We start from the raw sequence: 22,880 nt of genomic DNA on the forward strand, positions 1-22,880 counted from the left end.
AAAATAATCTTACTTAGTTGATTAGGGTACAAAGGGTCAAGGGCTATAGGAAAGTGGGTAATACCATTGTTTCCACACTAATATCATCAGTTTTTTTTTTTTTCCGTGTATCTGGAGTCAGGGGAGAAACAAAGGGAAAAACCCCACCCAGCCTTCCACCCATCCCAGATCCCCAATATGAGGCACGCTTTGAGGGTCCTGCTCAAGAAGTTTTGATAGTTCAACAGGTCTGAATTGCTGCCAATCTCGCCATTCCAATCGTGAAGAAACCTATTCAGAATCCACTGGCTGACATAGTCTCTTCATGGTTGGGGTTCTGAGATCAGCAGTTCATTTGGAGGGATCTCCAAAGAAACTTCATCTGAGATGATCCCAAACCTGATTCCTGTGTGAGTTTGCCAGTGCAGAGTCTGGCAACATCTGTTGCCCCAATCAGCTTGTGCACATGCTGGTCATTGTAACTGCTGGGTCAGTTCTGTTTCCAGCCCTGTCTTCCACGCGAACCAATGGGTACTGTAGTACAACTCAATCCTGCCCGCTTCATACTCAGTCCTCACGCAAACCAGTGGGAGCTGCTGCCTAGTTGGGGCAATTCCGCAAAACCCACACAAGGCCTGCCCCCTACCCTGGTTCTCATGCATGCCAGTATGTATCGCAGGCTTGTTCAGTCTCTCCCACATCCCATTTAGCTCTCGTACTTGTCAATGGGCATTGAAGCCTAGTTCAACCCAACCAACCTATTATCTAGCCCACACATATACTGGCAGGTGCCTTTCTGTCTTCCCACCTCCACCCCGTCTTGGTTTTTGTGCTGTCCAGTGGGAGTAGACCTGGACAGAGATCCTGTTTCCTGGCTTTGGCCTGGCCTGGCTCTGCCAGGCTCAGCCCAGCTGGGCCAATACCCAACTGTTGTGGGCATCTGGGAAGACAACTGGTAAATAGTTCTCTTTGTTTTTGATGTTCATTCATTTTTCATGTATGTAAGAGACAGAGAGAGAGACAGAAAAAGAGAGTGGTAATATGAAGTGACTCCAGTCTTGGTAAATTGCAACACTCACAAACTACTTAGACAAGGTATACTAGGAATAAAACAGTAGCTACATTGACAATTATGAATTTGATATCATAAACTATGTAGGAAAAACATTATTTCAAAAAGAAACATGTAGGAAGCCTGTAATCATTGTTAAAGGTTACAGGAAGGTTAGCATGAGAAATGATTGTGATTTTTTGGCGTCAAAAGTCATTGGTGATTTTTGTGAACATATTTTAATGTACTAAATTAACTTTTGTGAGTTAAATAGTGAACATGGATGAAAGAAAATAAACTGGAAAATGGCAACCACTTTGAGAAGTTTCCATAAGAAAGGCATGCAAAAGTAGAGAATTGTCTGGGTTAGCTGGGGTGTTGGGGAAAAGTATTTTTGGTAAGGCTAATGATGTTTGAAACAAATGAGCATGACCTAATTGAGCAGGGAATTTGTTGATTCAGAGATGAGACATTGGATGTGGTTTTATACTGATGGATATGATCTAATAGAAATTGCTGAATAAGAGCAATGCTTAAAATGAAACTGTGGAACAGGGATGTATTTGGGGAAATAAGGAGAGGTGGCACCACAGGTGGTGATATGCTTTCGAACATGAGGGGAATCTTTTAATGTGTATGTGGGGGGGCGGGGGTGGGGGATTATTTATTTCCATCATGGATCAAAAACTATTGCAGACATTTTATATGTTTAAACATCTCGCATATTATAAATGTAAAGAGAGACATGTGAGAGCATAAAAGAAAACCAGATATAATGATCAAGAAACAAGTGCTTGCTTTTGTACATGACACCCTAGATGGGAAAAAGAAAGGAATACAACATGATGATTTAATTTTGTTGTCTTAGCTTTAGTAAAATAAAGTTATTTAAGAACCTTTAATTTTCCTGTTTAAAATAGACAATAGTTTTATTTACTATTATTAATGTACAATTAAATAAGGCAAAATATATAATTAAACAATAGAGTTTGGGAACTATTAGTGTTTCAGTGTTGGCTATTAATTTCTAAATTTTTTCCTAAAAGTTTAATTTCATTCTTAATATTGTTTACATAGTTGAAAGGGATGCATGCTCATGTGAACCTCTGATTAGGATGGGGAGGGTCCAGTATGGAGGGAGAGGTTGGGACACATCTTTTTTCCTTTTTTTCTGTGTCTGCAGAGGAGGAACGAGTGGAGGCTACTCCTTGCCACATCAGCACTTGAGGAGAGGAATAGTCATTTAATGATGCCCCGATGTGGGGCCTATTGGTTCACAAATCCGCCTTAGTGCAACCACAGACCAGGGAACATGCGGCAAAGGTTGACCAAGACAGTTGTCTAACATATTCTGCTTTCCGTCCTCTGATGAGGCACTTGATGCCCCATGCCAATCCAGATAAGCTGGCTGTCATGTTCCCCATGTGCATCTGGGTAAGCTGTCTTCTACATGGGCATTAGCAACTGAAGAGGCCCAATCCCAATACATGCACTCCAAGGTTGGACTAGACATCCTGTGATTTTCCCCGTGGCCAGGGTCTGTGTCCTGCCCTCCAGTTGGGTAGTCATCCAAGATTAAAGTGAAGCAAAAGTACACTTTTTTTTAACTTTTTAAAAATTTTACTTCTTTTCATTATTATCATTTTATGATATAGTTCCATAGGCCCTGGGATTTCCCTTATCCCCTCCCCTCTACCCTCCCCTCTCACTGAGTTCCCTTATATCATTACTGTAGTACAGTTCTTCATACAGTCATATGTCCATCATAGCAGGCATGGACAATGGCAGAGTCAGCATCCTATTGTCAAGACAGAGTAAACAGCTTCGTTGGGAGTCCATTTTTATCTGGCAGTAGAGATGCATACTGCATTATGTCTTCACATTTGGATATGATAGTCTCCATTACACAGTTACTATACATCCCCTTAAATGAAAAGCCACAATACAAAATCAATAATAGGAAGAAAAATAGAAATTTACAGTGCCATGAAGTTAAATAACATGCTGTTAGATATGATAGTCTTCATTACAGTTACTATACATCCCCTTAAGTGAAAAGCCTCAAAACAAAATCAACAACAGAAAAAAAAGAAATGAACAACACCGCTAAATAACATGCTACTGAATGACTAATGTGTCACTGAAGAAATGAAAAAAATGAAAAAAATTAAAAAATGCAATAAATCAAGAATCTTCTTGAAGAAAATGGTGCTACTGTATGATCTATGAGTCACTGAAGAATTTAATGAGAAGAAATGGTTTTGAAGAGGTAAAACTAACAAAAAAATCAAACTCCATGAGATACAGTTTCTGCTGATCTTTCTTGGTGAAATATGTCTCCTGTAGGCAGCAAATAGATGGGTCTTGTGTTTTATCCAGTCTGCTCATCTATGACATTTGATTGATGAGCTTAAGCTATTTACATTCAAGGTTAATACAAATAGGTGGTAATTTGGTTCTGTCATTTTAGTAATGGTTGTTTACTGATTTAATCTTCTGCTGTTATTTTACTGGGATGTTCTTCGCATTTGCCTTTGGTTTTGTTGGGTGCTATTCCTTTTCTCTGTCAAGAGAACATCTTTAAATATCATTTCTAGGGCAGGTTTGGAAGAGGCATATTCTTCAACTTTTCTTTACTGTGGAAGAATTTTACTCCACAACATGCTGCAACAGAATTTTAAAACTATGTTCACTGGGAATACTTCATTTCCCTTAGTTTCTGAAAAATGAGAACTAGTTATAGGCTGATTTACTTAATGTACTAGATTGGAAAAAATAGATTAGTATCAATTTTTACAGATTTTTTTTTTAAGGAAGCAGCATGATTTTGGTCATATTTGAAATGTAGGGTGGTCAAATGTCCTGGTTTACTTGTGAGTAAGCGAGTTCTCTAGACATGGAACTTGGGATGCTGAACTATACAAGCTCTATCCAATCTGGATGATATGTAGCGATTCCATTTGTGATTTTAGCATCCACATACTTTAATTACACGGGACTATGTTTAGTTTCCCGCAAACACAACACCCCTGAGTTTCCTTCCAGTTGACGTGTGTGTTTTTGTTCACACCATTCCTTGCTTCTGTCCACAGATTTGTATTGGAATTCTGACCTTCAGGTATGATTAACTGCTAATTAAACTGGAATAAACAAATACACATTTTATTATTGTAGAATTGTACTAGTTTCAATAGAATCTAGAAAATGAATGTGAGATTGCAAAACCATGAAAGAAAAGACAGTGTCAGGGAAGTGGAGGTGGGTTTTGGGGATGAAACAGAACCAGAAATGAAAGGATTTTACTTTTGGTTTCTCACTTGTGTTTCTTTTTATAGTTCTTTCGACCTTCTTTGCCCCAATTCGTGGCTTCTTAAGTCAACATCATGAAAAACATGACAAATACAGCTAGAGTGCGGATGTATTACAAGTTAAATGAAGAGCCTAAAGAAAAAAAAATATGTCTTCAGGCTTTAATTTTTAAAAATTAATTATTTTTATTTTTAATTATTTTTACATGTTTCGTTAGCATGATTAGGGTCAAAGGCTACAGGAAAGTGGGTGAGATCACCATTTCTACTGTGGGGAGTGGGGTGTTAAAGCTGCTGCTGGGACTGGGAGGGGCAGTTGCAAGATGGCAACTGGCCCAGGGCCAGGAGGCAGAGCTGGTCTCACCAGCAGGTAAACAGGATAGGCTAGTTTCCCTGCGGTGATTACTGGTCTATCACATAGCGCCAAGTGGACCTGCGGGGAGAAGTGATTGGTGGAGAATTATATAAAAGTAGCGCGTAAAAGCTAGTGGGGGACAGACGGACGAAGACGGATGGACGGAACAGACGACGACGAAGAAAGACTGAGGGGTGGCGAGAAGACTGGGGGGCGATGAGGAGAAAGACTGGGGAATGAAGCAGAGAGTACGGGAAGAAATGTGGGAAGAAGGGTGGCGGAAAATGGGAGGAAGGGTGGCGGAAGAACTGGGTAGGAAAGCTTAGATCAATAGGTACAGGCGCAGCGGAGAGAAGGTTTTAAACGTAGCCGCTTTTGGCAGTGAGAGGTCCGGTTGCCAGCTTTTCCTGGACCCCCAAGAGTTTTTAGTGTTGCCGCTCCTGGGCGGTGGTGGCAATATTCCACATTCTCTTTTTTCCTTTCTGTTTCTCGGGGAAGGGGAGTTATAAGGAGAGAAGCCACATCCAGCCTCCCAAACACCTCTGCACCCTGGGTCCAGCCACCCGACACAGGGTCCTCAATGTGGGGCAAGCTCTGAGGGTCCTGTTCATGAGGTTTTAATAGTTCAACAGTTCCAAATTACTGCTGATCTTGACACTCCAAGCACGAAGAAATTTCTCCAAAATCCACTGGTTGACATAGTCCACCTTAGAGTCTCTGTTTGCCCAGTTATTCACTGCCAAAAATTGGCTGGGATAGTTGATTGATTTGTTCTTTCCTTCATTCTCTGTAGTGGTATCAGGTGTCCTCTGCAGGCTCCAGTACACTGCCATATGCCCCATGTGCATCTGTATATGCTGTCCACTGCTCCATCTAAGCCACTGAGGAGGCCCAGCTCTGACACATTCATTCCACTTTCATACCATGGGACCTGCAATTCTCTCCATGGTTGGGGTTTTGAGTCCAACAATTCACTTGGGGGGATCCCCATAGAAACTTCATCTGATGTGATCCCAGACCTGATTCATGTGTGTGCTTGCCGATACAAGGTCTGGCATTGTCCATCACCCATTTAGTTTAGGCAAATGCTGGTGGTTGTAATTGCTGGATCAGTTCTGTCTCCAGCTTTATCTTCTACACAAACCAATGAGTGTTGCAGCCCAGTCCAATCCTGCCCATGACACACTCAGCCTTCACATACACCAGTGAGAGCTGTAGCCTATTCGGAGCAGCCCATAATAACCTACCACCTACCCTGGTTCCCATGCTTGCCAGTATGTATAGCAGACTGGTCCAGTGTGTCCCACATCCCATTCAGCTCTCATACATGTCAATGAGCATTTTAGCCTAGTTCAACCCAACCAGTCCCACTATCCAGCCTACACCCATGCTAGCAGGTGCCACTCTCTGTCTAGTCATGCCTGCCTCAGTCCTGGTTCTCATGCTCACCAGTGTGAGTGGCAACCCAAGAAGGAGATGCCCTCTGTTTCGCTACTGGGCCTACTCCACTCCCGGATCTTGCACTCTCCAGGTGGTTCTGCAGTATCACTTAACAGAATTTTTTCCTCGTGCCAACATATACCAGCTAATGCTACAACAAAGCCCATCCAACCCACACTCACTCTGATTTATATCTGCTCAAGTAGGAACAATCAATCCAGCCTGACTTGCCCCTGATCTTTCTCACATGAAGCCAATAGGTCGTGCAGCCTTGCCTGGCTTGGTCTGCCCCATCCCAACTCACACTCTCCAGTGGGAGTGGTTGTCTTGCAGGGGAGCCTTCCACAGCCGCTTCCCTCAACTCTTCCCCCACTGGATCTCACTTGTGTTGATTGGGTGCTGCAGCCCAGTCTGGCATGGCCTGCCTCTTTTCTGGATTTGCCAGTGAGTGCTGTACTTCAGACTCTAATTTAAAATTTATAGGAATGAGACCAGTGGTTGGCCTTTAGCCACTAATGTAATGAACTGAAACCAGAGTACTGAGTCATGCTATTGGGATGGACTGACAAGAATCACTTCTGCAACCATGTGGATATACTCTTGCAGGGTTAGACCTCAGAAAAAGGAAGGACCAAACAGACAGGAATATCTAACACAGTAGCTTATTCAGCTTACAGCAGCAGGAAATATCACCATCATTTGAAGTAATTTAGAGAAATAAAGTACTTCCTTCTCTAGGAAGATAATTTACAGAATAACTCAACTTACAGCTGAGAAAAACAAAACATTTACATGCTTAACTAGGTTGCTGATTGGTATATTTCAGTCTATTTTGATTCTATGTTTCAGAAGAAAAGGAAGATAAAGACAAAAAATACAAATATGTGTCCATTCTGTTAAAATTGTGTGACTAATATCAGCTTCTTAAAAAAATCTTTTCAAATCATTTCAGCTTAGTCTGCTTTTCCCTCTCTCTAAATCTGCACATATTTAGGGTTAATATCACATATTGTGTGAAGTTTACATGTAATTTTAATAAGCCAATGGTTCCCTAAAAAGATTACACATTTAATGTGCTTGGAACAAGACCAACGTCTATATGTATTCTTAATATCTCATTCCCTCTTGCTGTTTATTTTTCTCTTTTTCTTTTCATTCTTTCTTTTATCAACACTTAATGTACCTGAGCGTAGTCGGGGTGTTGGGACAGAAAAATGCACTGAATGTGTATGTGCTGCCTTACCTACCCTGCTGAAATTCATGGATTTAATTCTAGCCTTCTAGGCGATGGTATTAGTAGAGAACACTTGGGCAATAATTAGAGCATGATGGTTGGGTTTCATGAATGTAGTTAGTACTAACAAAGGATAACCAAAAATTCTGTCTCTTTCCTGTTCTGGGATGATGTGATAGGAAGTATGTAATCCATGCTGTTTGGTGGAAATGTAATATTAGTACAGACATTGTTGAGAATATTGAAGTTTCTCAAAATACTAAAACTAAGGTTCAGCACCATGATTCAATTGGCTAGTCCCCCTTTCAAGTGCCAGTATTCCATATGGGTGCTGCTTTGTGTCCTGGCTGCTCCATTTTCCATCCTGATCCCTGCTTGTGACCTGTGAAAGCTTTGAGACCTTGTACCTGCATGGGAGCTCCAGCAGAAGGTCCTGGCTTCTGGCTTCTGATCAGTTCAGCTCTGGCTCTTGTAGTTATTTGGGGGTGAAACAGTGGATGGAAGATAATTCTTTCTGTCTCTCCTCTTTCTAAGTATGCCTTTCCAATAAAAATAAGTAATTCTTAAAAAAAAAGGAACAAAAGATAGAGCTATCACCTGGTCTTGCAAAACCAGTCTTAGAAGTATATCCAAAGTATGTGAAGTCACTTGGTTGAGACATCCTTTCTTCCATGTTTATTGTAGCACAATTCATAAACCATAAGAGACAACTTGATTGTCCACCTGCTGATGGGTCATAAGGAAAATATTACACACATACAATGGAACAGTCTCCAGTCACAAAAAGGATGCAATACTGAAAAGTGGATTGAATATACATAATCTAGGTTAGAGTGCAGAAATATTTACCAATGCCATATAATTAGTTGAACATAACCTATATTTAAGCTTATTTTCTAGCCCTTCCTTGTTTAACTTTCTTTTGATGTTGCCTTTAACAAAAGAACAGCTTTGTGTCCACATAAATTATTTTGTATTAATGTGAAATATCCTAGCTGTAGTTTTGCTTACATTTTAAAAAATATTCCATATTATGTGCTAAGTAGACTTCTTAGATATAGGAAATAATGACATAAGAATGAATTAAAGATGAATGTTGAGTTAAGCTAATCAAAATAATATGTGTGTATGCACATACATCATGTGAGTGTGAGAAAGTGTGTATATAATCAGGCAGTTGCCTCTGAGGAACCACGATATCTTTAGAAATGCTGATCACCACCCACAAATCCTGGGAAAGATCTTTCTGTACGACTGCCAGTTTCTGATTCTGTGATGGGTGTGAAATGACAAGATGCCATTATCATTTTGTTTGCTGTCAATGTCCTTATGGGATTTGATGAAGTGTCAAATAGTGGAGTGCTTAGTATGTGTTAAGTAATAGAACATTTGTTTCATGAAGCAAATGTTGACACTCTTTTCAAATTTGTTAGGGAAACTCCTGGAAAACATCAGAAGGTGAAATTCTTGCACAAAGTATATTGAGTAGTGAATTTCCTAATTTTTTACTCCATGAGAGCTGTTAGAGTTAGCATGAGAGTCCAATATCTTATCCAAAAGAACATTAGTTAATTGTCAGAAGAATTGTTTGACAGGAGTTTGATTGTACCTATTTTGTGGTTATATTTGAAATTTGATGCAGAATTTATATTTCAAGCAAACTTAGTCAATTGGTGCCAAATGTAACCAGACCTAGTTTTGTATCTACTCACCCTATTTTTTTATGTTGATAGTTATGAACACTGACATGTCGTTGAAGTATTGGTCTAAAAAACACTGGTCTTTAGGAACCCACAAACACAGATATATGATAAAACACTTGAAAGCAGTTAAGGATGACATCAAGAGATTTCCTCTCAAATGGTAGATCAAAGGACTAACTTTGTTGCGCCCTCTATTTGCCAGCCCTGTCAGAAAGTAGAATTGAATTCAGATGTGTTTAATATTTCCAATCCAACTTTCTGCTTATGTCCTGGGGAAGCAGTGGAGGGTAACTAAAGTCCTTGGGTCTCTGTACCCACATGGAAGACCTGGATGTAGCTTCTTGTTTCTGGCTTCAGAGAGAACCAGCTCAGACCTTTGTGGCTATTGGGGAGTGAACTAGTGGATGGAAAATATCTCTTTCTATAACTTTGCCTTCTAAATTAAGATGAATAAATCTTTTTAAAAATTCACACAGTAGATGATTTTACTATAATTTGGCAAGCAACCTGAACTTTGTTGTGTTAGGTTGCTGGCTGAAAGATTGCTGTGCAGATTAATAGTAAAAGTACATCAAGTAGATACTTAGATTTTGACAGTCCACAAACATTACGAAGTTTCATAATTTCTATATCTGTTTTTTCCCTATTTCTTCCTAATAAATGAACAGTGTTATTTTACCTAAATATTTAACTTCAAATGCCACCTTTCACTCTTTATTATCATGAAACAAACATGTAGGAGATAAACAGTTGTAGGAACTCCTGATGTGGAAATATCATTCATACAAGAAAATTACTTAAATATACTTTTTGAAACCATAGGAAGGTGTCCTGATCCTGCCTGTCAGTTTGGAAGGTGCAAGACAACAACTAAGACGTCCTAAGAATAATCATAGGGTTATTTTGTTCCTGGTTTTCCTTTTTTCACAATGCTCGTAATAGTGCTGCACTTAAAGATATTCTATGAAATATTTTTAATTAAGACTGCTATTGCATAATGTAGTTTATCCATGGCATATTTGTCACCTTAGCCATGGCACATTTTGCACAGTGATTTCTCTATCTGTGCTGACGTGGAGTGTGTATAATCCATGTATCATATTTGAATTGAAACAAGCTACCATTCTGGGAGTTTCCCAGCAAACCATTCATGAACGTTAGCTTTGCAGATGGTCTCTGCCACTTGGGTTCCCAAACATTTTCCTTCAAAAAGGAGCGTTCCATTTTTTTCTTTATTACATTGAAACACAGTATTAAGTTTGCCCTTAACCAAACTGAGAATGCAATCCTCACTTGATCAGCTCTATATAGGTGGGTCAAAAGGTCAATTGAGTGCTATGCAGAGTGCCCTGGGTAGTCATCCAATCCCTGATGTTGCTCTTGCTATATTGAAAGAAGGAATTCTGAGAAATAAAAATGGGTCACTCTGAGAAGTCTAAGAAATCTATGATGTTTTGCTATTTCTATAGTCATCAACAAGATGAATGTCACACTGGGCCAAAATATTAATTTCCTTTTTGTATTTCTTGCCTTTTCATCATTGAGTTCTGTTCACAATGGATTAATGGTTTTAGGTTGTCACTAATGGATAAGAGTGACAAAGGCGGAAGGATTATATCCCCAGAGTTTCTTTAAGTAGTTAAAAAAAGCTCTAACATTGTACCTGGCTTTGTGGTGTGGCAGGTTATACTGCTGATTGTGTTGTTAGCTTCTCATATCATAGTAGCAGTTCCAGCCCTAGCTGCTCTGCTTCCAGTCCAATTCCCTCCTACTGGACCTAGGAAGTATTAGATGGCGATCTGGCTGCGACATCTGTGCCCCCATTGATTGCCAGGGTTGATTCAGCTGATCTGACTGGCTAGGCCGGTGTCCCCTTCCTCCCTCACTGCTCCGTGTGCGTCCCTCCCGAAGCTGCGCTCAGTCGAAGAGGAGGACCATCCCCGCTAGAGGAGGATCGGTCTTCTGTCAAGGGTATACGAGTAGCTGCGCTCCCCTGCTAGAACCTCCAAACAAGCTCTCAAGAAATTATTAGATGATGAGCCATTTACTGGGACACTGTCACCCACAAAGAGAACAGGATAGAGTTGATAGTTCTTGGCTTTTGCAGCATTAGGATAATTTGGGGAGTGAATCAGCAGGTGGAGGAGTACTCTCTTCCTCTACCTCTCACCCTACTTCTTTCATTCTGCCTTTCAAATAAAAAATACGTAGATTATGCATCTTAAAAAGCTATAAAATTTACTGTAGTATTGGCTACATATCTTGAAAATAAAAACCACTGAATTTTATATATTTAAAAAAATTTACTTGTTTTACTTGAAAGAGTTATAATGTGTGTGTGTGTGTGAGAGAAATCTGTATGCTGGTTTTCTCTACAGATGGTCATAACGGCGAAGGCTAAACCACTCTAAAGTTGAGAGCCTGGGACTTCTTCCAGGTCTCCCACATGAGTGCAGGATCTCAAGGTCTTGGGCCATTCTCTACCATTTTCTTAGGCCATAAGTAAGGAACTGGATCGGAAGTGAAGTGGTTGGGGCACGAGGCAGGACTCATAGTGTGCCAGCACCAGAAACAGAGGATCAACCTGATAAACCACTGCATCAACCTTGAATATTACACATTTGATGTGTAACTTATAAATGACTTATAAAGACAATAAAAGTGAAGAGAACCACTTCTTTCCTGGCATGTTGCATGCAATCTTCCATCTAGTAAGAAGTCTCATCAACAATGTGTAGTGTTCATCCAGCCAATATCATAGATGCAACGCATGTATTTAATGGTTTTCATACATTATCTCATCAAACTTTGTGATAATTCTATGATGATGCTATTGTGGTTTTGGACTAAATCAAAATATTTGCTTAAATGCTTTATCTCTGCCATGATCAAGAGTGTAGAATTCTACTGTATATAACTATGTTCTTCCAAAGTCTATAGATAGAATTTGTCTCAAGAAGGAAATGCTAGGAAACCATCCATAGAGTTAACTGTTCGGATATAGGTACATATATTTATGCATATCTACAATATATGCTTACACACAGAAATGAATTAAAGGATTATTTTTCCATCATACCTGACTTTTTGCCTTTATCATGTGGTATAGAGCAAAATGCCATTAGCTGGGTAGCTTAAAATGGAAATTTGTTTTTCACAACTTTAGAGGCTGGAAAGTCAGGATCAGATCACTGGGTGATTTAGTGTAAGATGAAGATCTTTCTTCCTGATGTTGAAGGTAGTGGCTTCGAACCCTGTCCTTCAAGAGTGGAAGGGATTAATAAAGTCTATGACATCTCCTTTATGAGGGCAATAATTACATTTCTGAAGGCTCTATTTTTAAGACCTGACTTCTTCCCACAGACCCATTACCAATGCTCTGAGTGTGGAAGTCAGGATTTCCACATTTGCGTTTTGGAAGAAATTTGATTGTCGGGCCATAGCATATACATATTTATATATAAATAAGAAAATTAACATTTTTTGATATGAATTATTGTCAGATAAAAATTCTGTGAGAATGATTTCAGACTTCAGATATAAGTACGAGAAAATGAAATTTTCATTAATAAGAAAGCAAAGAAAAATGAGGAAAAAATTACAAATGTTACTAACCGTTTTTCCTGCAAATTAGAACAAATGTTTACAATGTGTGCATCTTAGGGGACCAAAATCACAATGTATTCCACAGACTGGGCTCCTGCCATGATCTCCTGTGGTGTTCACCTGCAGTGAGTTTTGTTGTTTTGCTTTCTTCCGTGTGGAATTAATCATAGCTCACATTTTCAGTCTTAACGTATACTTTCAAAGCAACATCTCATACAATGGGTTATAATAGAACACTTTCAAATATTAATGCAATATTATCATTGGCTGGGTTATCACACATATATATCATATATATTTATCTCCAACCATGCAACTGTCATATTCAAAGAGCTTTGATTAACTTTGATGAAGACTATTACATTCGTAAAAACTCAAATCCAAGTAAAAGTTCTTTACTACACCAAGCTATGTGACACTACCTAAAGTTTCTTTCAAAATAATTTATATCCTGCAAATGAAATATTTAACTTTGATCATATTTCTATTCCAATATATTTTGTGTGTTGTTATAATTGGAAAATAGTAACATTCTTTGCAGACAGCATCTGGAGTTAAGTAACCAGTTGTTTTGGGATCAAGGCAAAGAGATTATGAATACAAAGGTTAAGGCTATCGAATATTTTAGGAGAATTCAGTGCTGCCTGTGTCACTATAAACACAAAACTCCTAATCCACCTATTTCCCTACCATCAACTATTGATTTCTTTTTATTTATTTTTTTATTATTTATTATTTTTAATTCATTAATTACATTGTATTATGTGACACAGTTTCATAGGTACTTTTAACTGGTTAATCAGCTCTTATAAAACAATTTTTTTGTTTGAATTCCTTTTTAGCTTTTTCTTTTCCAGTAATTGTTATTTGCAAAATGAGTACACTAAAACTAACTTTCTATGGATAACCAAGGATGGCTCATTCATTTGTTTAAAAATAATTGAATTTAATAAGAATGATTTACTTGTAGTTTCGGTGATTCTACATACTGCTACATAGTTTGTATAATCTATTTAACTTTTAAATTGTTGGCTTTGGCATTCAAGAAACTGAAAAACATGCAGAGTTGCTTTCAGATACTATTAATGAGTTGATGTTCTACAGATGTGAAGACAGACTGTAAGTGAAAAGGAGTTGCAAAGTATTATAGTTTTAGTATTTAAGATGGTACTTTGCACTAAGGAAAATCTTTAAAACTTTCATTGTTTATTAAAAATCAGTTAATGTCATGAACAAACATTGATAATCTCGTTTTTTAGGAAACCAGAAAGCAAACGTAGTTCTCATTAACTTAAGAAATACAAGACAAGGCTGGGATAAATTACCATTTTCCACTATCCTGGCATCTGTTCAGTTGAGGTACTCATGTTCTTTACATGAGTTATAGAAGAAACATTTTATAAAGTCTTCATTATAAAAGGAGCACTGGAATTTAAAAAAGATTCATATATTTGCACTATAGGAAATATATTTATGCTAAAGGGATTCTCCAACTTCATTCTTTGGAAAAAACAATGAAGTGAGACTTCACAAAGTTGAGTTTAGGTGTTCTGGCTTTAGCAATTGATGTCCTGCTTCGACTCCTCATTTTGCTGAGTGCTTCCTCAAGGGCTTGGGAAGTTATTGGCTTGCTTCCATGAGTGTTTGTATCTCATTTTAAAAGTGATACAACATCTCCGTAAAACACAAACAGTCCTAATGTATACTGATAGTGAATACATTTTATTTCTTCTAAGCTTTTTATTTCAATAAAAAAGATGATGATGGACCATCTTACATTGTAATGTCTTTTGAGACGAGTTCAAGTGCACCTTGCTTTCTGCTTTTCACAAGTCAGCAAGATATTTTGACTTTAAAAATTATATTCTGCAATTATTGGGTATGTTGAATTACTCTTTATGCCAGACACACAATAACTAGTTGTGGAGTATTTTCAAGGCTTTAAGATGCAACAGGTTGCAAAAAAAGAAAAAAGACACACACAAGCATTTTTCTACCATATCAGTAAAATTAGTTAGGATTGATAATACCTATAGCAAATTAATTGATCAAAGCCCATAATCCTGCATGTTTTGTTGAATTTAAGATGTTAACTCTTTTTGAAATTGTTAGTTGTTGCATTCCTTAAATTTATATACTTATATAAAGGAAGGTTTGAAGTAGATGATATTTATGTTCACTGGATTAAAAAGTGTTAGTATTTTGTCATTTATAAATAAACAGTTTTCCCATGGCAACTCTCCAATGCTGTGTAACATGGTTCTTTTTCTGATTGTTGTGAATCTTTATATTACTGTATGACATATATTCCATATTAGCACACTATTTCATTATCTTGGTTTTATGTTCATAAAGCTTATCGAGATTGGTGTCTGTGGCTAAGTTCATTTATTTTCACTGCCATGTAGCATTTTATATGTAAATATACATCAATACATATGTGTGTTTTTCCTGTAGATTGATCACACATTCATACCTATGTACATTTTATATCAAGATCAAAGTATGTCCATAATTGGTAAGACAATTTTTTGCCATTTGCATATTAATATACTTTTACATGTTAAATGAAATTTTGCATAAACATAACTTTTATCATCATATTACTTATATTGATAATAACTTAATCTTCCTTAAACTATTCTCTGATGATATAATTTGATTTTCTTCTAATTTTTCTCTAATTAGAGTAACATGAGGAAGATGATCATAAATTTTTCTTTAATGCTTCATTTATATTTTCTAAGTGTAGTTCTTCATAAACAGAATTTTTCATTCAAAAGTATTATGCTTCTAAATATTTTATTATTTTTTGCAAGTTGATTTTATGAGATTGAACATAAAAGACTCAACAAAATCTTATTTCTAAAAATACTGCATAAATTGAATTTGTATATACGATCTAATAATTAAGTTTTTTAAAAAGGCATACCTACAATGTCGTGACACACACAAATAGCAAAATGTTGAAATTGTGAATGCAACTAAAAGGCTATGCTATTATAATAATATGGGAGATATGGCAATGGAAAAGCGAAATGGAGGTAAAGAAGAAATTGAGGGGAAGCCTTATACCTACAAAATTGTATGATAGTAAGTAGTGTTAAAAATTAAAAATTTATCTTATGGGATCCAGTTTGAGTCCTGACTGCTCCACTTGTGACCAGCACTCTGCTAACATGTCTGGGAAACATAAAAGAGGCTAAGCAAATGAAGAAACAAAAATAAAGCAGTTAACAGGCAAGCATAATTTTGCCAATTCATTAGATAGAAATTGCATTATACTGTTATTTTCATTTGCATTGGTAAAATGAACAATCTTTAAAAACTTACTTTCCTCTTTGATAGTTATATGTCTGCTTATATAAATTGCCCATTTAATCCTTATGGCTTCTTTCCTTTTTAAAGAACAGACAGCACCACTTATTCTTCAGTGGCTCATTCGATCATACAGATGGTGCCAAACATAAAATGGTTTGTTTTCTTGAGCTGAATTGATTACTTTCCCGTGAAAGAACTCAGGGAAATGAATTCTAAGTGATGTGACTTGTCTAATTTCCAAAAGTATGATGATTTTTAGTAGGAAGTTATTTTTGGTGATGAGTTTTTTAGAAGAAAATATTTATATAACTCTGAAAAGTCAGTTTTCACATGCAAATTTACTCTTCTCTGTTGTATGGAGTCCACTTGTAAATTGCTTCAAATTTTTCATCACTGACATTTCAATATCCTTTTATTTCTTTCTCATCTCTGTTTCTATTCTACTCAGCTTATGCAAACCAACAAATGTTGGACTCAGACCAAATTTCTAAAGACAATACTTAATGTTTTGCTCCTCCAATAAATGAATAAGAAATGCTTTCAAAGGTCCAACTAAGCTGGTTTTTAATATTAACATTCATGACACTTTTCTAATGACTTCTTTAGACTCCTCCCGATTAGTACAATGAGTTTATTTAATCATACTTAGCTTTGTGGTAACTATTCATTAACAAAAAGGTTTTTATGCATGTTCAAAAAGATCAGAAGCTTGAATATTTTATTGATATTTAGTTCAAGGACATTAGAGTCAAACTGTTTTACAATAACATCACATTTCTACCACCTTTGAGTCATCTATGAGCTGCTACATAACACTGGAAAGTTCTCTAGGATTCAGCATTGTGAGGATTAAATGAAATTATTTTTAAAAACCCACTTTTTTTTAAAGCTTCTGGATAGAAATCCCCCCCCCCCCGCTTTTAAAGATTTATTTATTTTTATTGGAAAGGCAGACACACAGAAAGGAAGATCTTCTGTCCTATGATTCACTCCCCAAGCAACTGCAATAGCTGGAGCTGTGCCAATCTGAAGCCAGGAGCCAGGAACTTTCTCTGGGTCTCCCACACGGCTGCAGCATCCCAAGGCCCCAGGCTGTCCTGGACTGCTTTCCCAGGCCACAGGCAGGGAGCTGGATGGGAAGCAGTGCTGCTGGGGTTAGAACTGGTGCCCACATGGGATCCTGGCTCATTTAAAGGAAGGACTTTAGCCACTAGGCCACTGTACCAGGTCCTAAAGAAACAATTTCAAGAAGAGCTTAGTAGAACAAATAGCAAGAAGGAAGCATCACTGGTTGGTTGCAATCATGTCATCTAAATGCTTTTGGTATTTTTTGGGTGTAGATTTTAGGAGAGAGTAACAAGGCAAATTTTACAAAGGAAAAAGTGAATATTAAATAGCTGGTTTAATGAATATGTACATTCTAGTTGCTAGATCAGTAAGTACTTTCTAGGCATTTATGTTTTCTTTTTTTAAAAAATTTATTTATTATTTTTATTACAAAGTCAGATATACAGAGGAGAGACAGAGAGGAAGATCCTCTGTCCGATGATTCACTCCTCAAGTGACCTCAACGGCTGGTACGCGATCCAAAGCGGGGAACCTGGAACCTCTTTCTGGTCTCCCTCACAGGTGCAGGGTCCTAAGGCCTTGTGCCATCCTCGACTGCTTTCCTAGGCCACAAGCAAGTAGCTGGATGGGAAGTGGAGCTGCCGGGATTAGAACCAGTGCCCATATGGGATCCCGGTGCGTTTAAGGCGAGGACTTTAGCCGCTAGGCCACGCCGCCGGGCCCCATTTATGTTTTCAAAATTATTTGGGATCAGCCCCACCACAGTGGTGTGTTAGCTGTGTTCTAGATTCTGAAGTTTCTTTGAAATAAAATGAGGGATTAATAGCGAACAGCTATATGGATAGGTTGTTGCTACTTCACCAGAGCAACTTCACTTTCGGCATTTTAATGTTGAAAGGGTATTTTGTTTCCAGAAAGAGGCTTTTATTTTGCTTACATATGAGAAAACCTCTGAGATTGTGCTTTCAACTCCATGACTACACAAAATATTTTGAAAAAATGGGGCTGAGCAGCTACACGATTTTTGGTTGCTATACAAAATTCAAGTGTAGGGTCTTGTTTTCCAGGATTCCCAGGGATTTCAAGACAGCGACAAAAGGCCATGAGATCCAGCCTTGAAGACAGGACAGCAAGAGGCCTGGGTGGGCAGACATGTCTAAGACTCCGCTGCTGGGGCCTGGCCAATGGGCCAAAGGGGGTAGCATGGGGCTAAGCACTTCTCAGAATCAGCCGGTGTCTCCTCCCCACTGCTAGTACTGTGCTTCTGAGGTTTTCAGCCGCTAGTTAGCATGCTGAAATTGTTTGCCTAAATCACCCCATTGTAGCCCTGCTTTGATGCAAAGCAACAAAGATGTAAGTCAGCTTCAATATCTTAAACTTGGAGAAATTGAAGGTATTAGAACAGATGTTTGTAGATGGCACATGTGTTTAAAATGTTCTCGAGCTCCTAAAATAATGAAATGCATATGTTGTAACACGTTTCAAATCATGTGTATTGATTCTGGAAGGCATTCACCCCTAGAAGAATCATTGCTGAACACGAGTGTCCAATCAGCTGCCACATCATGCTTTAATATTTTTCTAACCCTTTGTTAAAATACTAGCATAGTCATAGCCTTGTGTATCACGTGTAATTGATAGCCCAGCAATGTCAAAGCTGCAGCCCTAATGAAGCAGAGCATCCATGATGGTGTGCTGGTTTTGATGATGTGTCTCAGACTCAATTTGGGATAAATGCTCTCAAGGCAAAACAAAACAGATAAACACAAAATGGTTTGTCTCCTCATCAAGGACTCATTTTTCAATCTCTTTCCCTTGGGTCTACTTCAAGGATATAATATTCAAGAGGTTTTTCAGATCCCACTACAGATAAGCTTTGCTGTAGGAGGCTTTACTGTTAGGGATATCAGACTGCCAAATGTCAGGTACCTTCAGAATTCTCTCTCTTTTTTAGGACAGTTTCCCTGGACTGCAAAAGATTGTCTTTGTCAGATGGCTACTGTAAAGTAGCACAGATTCAAACAGTTGCTTGAATTGGGCAAGGTACAACACAGCAGTGTCTACCAGCTCCCCCAGGAACTGGTCGGGATGTGCTGCATCTTGCCTGGAGTGCCTCTCCAGGACTGAGGTCGTCGTTCCCCAGCTGCTGGGAAGGACGTCAACTCCAGGCTTGCTGTTTAGTCCCTCCTTGGGAATTGCCTTGGGCTGGAGCAGCTGGACTGAGAAGGCTGGCAGATACAGGATTAAAGGCTTAATGCTCTCACTTCAACTGGGAGCACCTTTGGGAACTCTATATGCCAGTATGAATATCCTGTGGTTAGGCCCACGCCATGGTTGTAGCTATAGCACAGACTTCTCTCTCTGCCTAACTCTGTTTTCTTTCTTGTTTTCCCCAAAGGTGCTAATTACAACAGCAGATCTGCTACTTGATTTAAGGGGCCCAGTGCAAAAATGAAAATGCAGATGCCGCATTGGAGAATGAGGGGAAAAGTTTCTTGGAAAAGCAGTAAAAGATAAACCTTTACTTGTGTTCCAAATGTCTCCTTTGGTTTGTTCAAGAGAGTTTTTACATTTAATTTTATTTTTGTAATAGAGACAGAGAAACAAGCAGAGAGAAAGAGGGAAAGAGAGAGAGAGCACAGCCATTTCTTGCATTCAAATGTTCACAACAGCTGGGGATGTTCCAACACTGGTGGACTCTGGGACCTGACAGCTTAATCCAAGTTGTCCACGTGAGGTCAAGTACTCAGTTACTTCAGCAATCACCACTGGCTTCCAGGGTCTGCACTTCCAGGAAGCTGGGTTCAGCAGTTGGAAGTGGGTGTGGAATCGTAGCACTCAGATGGAGAACAGGGATATCTTCAGTGATAATCTAATTGTTTCCTTTTTTCAGTTTGCTACATTATATTACTCAAAGTGGTTAAAATATTAAATTATTAACAGGGATTATATTGTTACTCTGTGCTGTATAACGCCTGCTTGCATTGATAAACAAGAGGGTTGAATCCCTATTCATGGGCTTGCACAATATAATTTACTATAATCAAGGAGTTTAAGTTGTGTCAAAATTCATATATTGGGAGAGGGCATTTGGCAGTGTTTCAGGTATCACTTGGGATGCCTGCATCCCATATTAGAGTTCCTGGAAATCCTACCTGCCTTCAATTCAATTTTCTTTTTTTTTCCATTTTTTATTTTATTTTGACAATCTTTACATAGTTAATTATGGTAAAAAGGTTCAAGGGCTATAGAAAAGTGGGTAAGACTATTATTTCCATATTGTTTCCTTCATGTATCTGAGGTAAATGGGGATACTGAGGGAGAAGCCCCACTCAGTCTCCCACCCACCCCAGATCCCGGATGTAGGGCATGCTCTGAGATCCTTGCTCAAGTGGTTTTGATAGTTCACTAGTTATGAATTGCTGCCAATCTCGCCACTCCAAACATGATGAAGTTGTTGAAGAATCCACTGATTGACATAGTCCATCATAGAGTCTCCATTTGCCCGGTATTTCGCTGCCAACATATAGCTGAGGTGATTCATTGACTTGTTCTGTCTTCTGTCTTTTCTTGGCTAGGGTTCTGAGTCTGGCATTTCGATTGGGGAGATCCCCAAAGAAACTTTGTCTGAGGTGTTCCCAGACCAGATTCTTGTGTGTTCTAGCAAGCACAGGGCCCAGCACAGTCCATCGCCTTGATCAGTTGGTGGCTACAATTGCTGGGTTGGTTCTGTTTCTATCCCTATCTTCCACTGGAACCGATGGGTGTTGCAGACCAGCCTGGTTCTGCCCAGTGCATAGTCGGCCCTCACATAAACCAGTGGGAGCTACAGCCCAGTCAGAGTGACCCACAATAATACCCACCAGGCGCGTCCCCTACCCTGGTTTGCCAGTATGTGTGGCAGACTAGTCCAGTCTGTCCCACATTCCATTTGTCTCTTGTACTTGTCAATGGGTATTGAAGCTTAGTTCCATCTAACCAGCTCAACAATCAAGCCCTTACGGGTGTTGTTGAGTGCCTCTCTGTATAGCCACCCCAGCCCCTGTCCTAGTTTTTGTGCCCTCCTGTGGTAGTGGTAACCCAAGAGGGAGGAGCCCACTATTTCCCTCCCAGGTCTTTCTCACTCTGGGATTGTGCACTCTCTAGGTGGTTCTATGGTTTGACTTGACAGAATTAGCCCCCAGTGCCAGCTTCTGCCAGCTGATGCTGTGCTTAAGCCCAAACAACCCTCACTCACTCTAATTTTGTTTGCACCAGTAGGAATAATCAGCCCAACCTGGCTTTTCCCTGATCTAGGCCACATGAGGTGCACAGGTGTTGTATCCCATCTAGTCTTGTCTGCCTCCATCCCAGCTCAAGCTGTCCAGTGGGAGTAGCTGTCCAGCAAGGGAACCACCCCTTTTTGCCCTGCTGGCTCTGCCCCCTCTCTTCCTGGTTCTTACGCGTGCTGGATGGGCGCTGCAATCACATCCGGTACAGGCAACCTCACCCTGGCATTCCGTATTGTGGACGGGTTTTTGTCGCCACTGAACCTGTCCTGACCCACACTCTGTTCTGGTGCTTGGATTCAATTCCATTTTCCTGCTAATGTCCACCTTTGATGGGGAGAGGGGAAGGTGTGCATGTGTGGGGGAATTGGAAGCAGGTTATAGAGTGAGCTCTTGGATCTCCACACTCACTGAGGAATCATACATGGAATTCCTGCCTCCTGATTTTGACATGGCCTTGTCCTTGTTGTTATCAGCATTTGGGAACTCTGCACAAATAGAGAATCTCTCTCTGTGCTTTTGCAATTACTTTGGAAAGGACTAATTAAAGCCTTACAAATTACTATGTTAAAACCTAATTGCCAATGTGTTGGTCTTAGGTAAAGGAGTGGGACAGTGTAATGGGAGGTGATTACATTATGAAGAAACACCAGTACAAAGAAATAAGGTCCCCTGCAGAAGCAGACACAAAGAGCTGCCTTGCGAGGACACAAGCAGCTATCCTTTGTAAACAACAGAGCAGGTGCTCACCAGACACCTGAACTTTCTGATCCCTTTATGTGTGACTTCTTAGCCTCCAGAATTATGAGAAATAAAGTTTTGTTATTTGCAGTCTTCTCAGTTTATGACGTTTTGGTTCAGTGGCCTGAATGAACTAGAACGATATTTATACCTCTCACATGGCAGGGGTATCTATTCATTCTCAGATTTGTGCTCTCTTTATTTTTATACACCTTACTGCAAGGCATTTGACCCAGAATTACTCAGGAGAACACACAGCTGTGATTTAGACATCATGCATTTGATGCTATGTAAAATTTACTAGTATTGTTCTGAGAAATTTTTGTTCCATTGGGATTCCATAGCAAGAGAAGCTTCATCAGAAATGAGAAATTTCATTTCCCTTACAAAAACTAACACATTTTTTGAGCATAATGTTTAGGTAATGTGATTGGTCTTGGAAACAGTAAGCATTGTATCAAAGTCATCCAATTTAGAGAGTAGAAATTTTAATTACTTTTATACTAGATGATGATATTGGAAGCTTTTCTCTATGATGTAATAGGTACATTTGCAACATCTTTCTACAGATTTCAAACATAATGAACCACATACAGTACCATTTGTAACCAATTACATGGTCAGAAAGTTATGAGTTTTCTGACCTTCAGAGCTGCATGCATTATTTCTAGGGCATATTCCAAATGTACACATAAATTCTATTATATTTCACAAATAGAAGACTAAAAAATTACTTAAGAAAATCATCACAATAGCAACTTTAATAGAAGATGTATGAAGAAAATGTTTTGAAAAATATTATATCA

This window comes from Ochotona princeps, chromosome 5, assembly GCF_030435755.1.
Source record: "Ochotona princeps isolate mOchPri1 chromosome 5, mOchPri1.hap1, whole genome shotgun sequence".
In the NCBI taxonomy this organism is placed as follows: Eukaryota; Metazoa; Chordata; class Mammalia; order Lagomorpha; family Ochotonidae; genus Ochotona; species Ochotona princeps.